The sequence below is a fragment of the Echinops telfairi genome, unplaced genomic scaffold, assembly GCF_000313985.2.
Source record: "Echinops telfairi isolate 266 unplaced genomic scaffold, ASM31398v2 ScPeMD7_53;HRSCAF=182, whole genome shotgun sequence".
In the NCBI taxonomy this organism is placed as follows: Eukaryota; Metazoa; Chordata; class Mammalia; order Afrosoricida; family Tenrecidae; genus Echinops; species Echinops telfairi.
The window spans coordinates 7,568,953-7,569,800 of record NW_022103951.1 but is presented as its reverse complement, the minus strand read 5'-3'; positions in this window follow the sequence as shown (position 1 = coordinate 7,569,800).

Genomic DNA, 848 nt, shown 5'->3' with positions numbered 1-848 from the left:
GAGAACTGGGCAGCATTTATGTAACCTATTTTTCCAAGCAGTCTGAAAGGAAGTCTTCCATTTAATGGAGTTTTAACAATTGGGATCGAAAGCTTAAAACAGACGTGGGAGCGTTTTGTTGAGTCCTGCTGTGGAATTTGGAGACTTGGAGAAGCTGTACACAGGTTCGGGGAACATGCAGGAGAAGTCACCAGAGCTCTGAACCTGTTCATTCTGGCTTGCCCCCCTGCCGAGAATGTGTATTTCCACCCCAGAGACACTGAATCTACAATTTAAGTAAGAAGATAGAAACTCATCCAGGGATTTTGTTAAAATGTCAATTTGGATTCACTGTATCTGGGGTGGAAATGCAAAATCTTAGCAGGGGTCATAACAGAATGAACCGATTTGAAGTCCTGTAATTAATGTAGCAATGTTACTTAAACCCTCAGTGGACTTTGTCTTAAGATTCTTACGAATGATTTGTCTTCACCCGTGGATGGAACCCTAGCTCTTCCTTTATGACATCAGCAGCCTTCCTTGCGTTTCCTCTTCTAGATTTCTCCTTTCATAAGATGCTGCCTGCGACGTGTGTGCTTTGGTTTTGCAACGTTTGTGGCTTCTCTGCTCAGAATGCATTTCTATATTCTGCTCACCTACAGGCGTTCTTTCCTTCTTCCAACCGCTTCTTCCACTCTCCGACCAGTAAGCCTACTTTCTTTTACAATTTTGAGTCTTGCTCCACATTTTTCTCCTACTGAAGTGTTGTGAGGATTTCTTTCTTCCTTCCTTCCTTCCTTCCTTCCTTCCTTCCTTCCTTCCTTCCTTCCTTCCTTCCTTCCTTCCTTCCTTCCTCTCTCTCTCTCTCT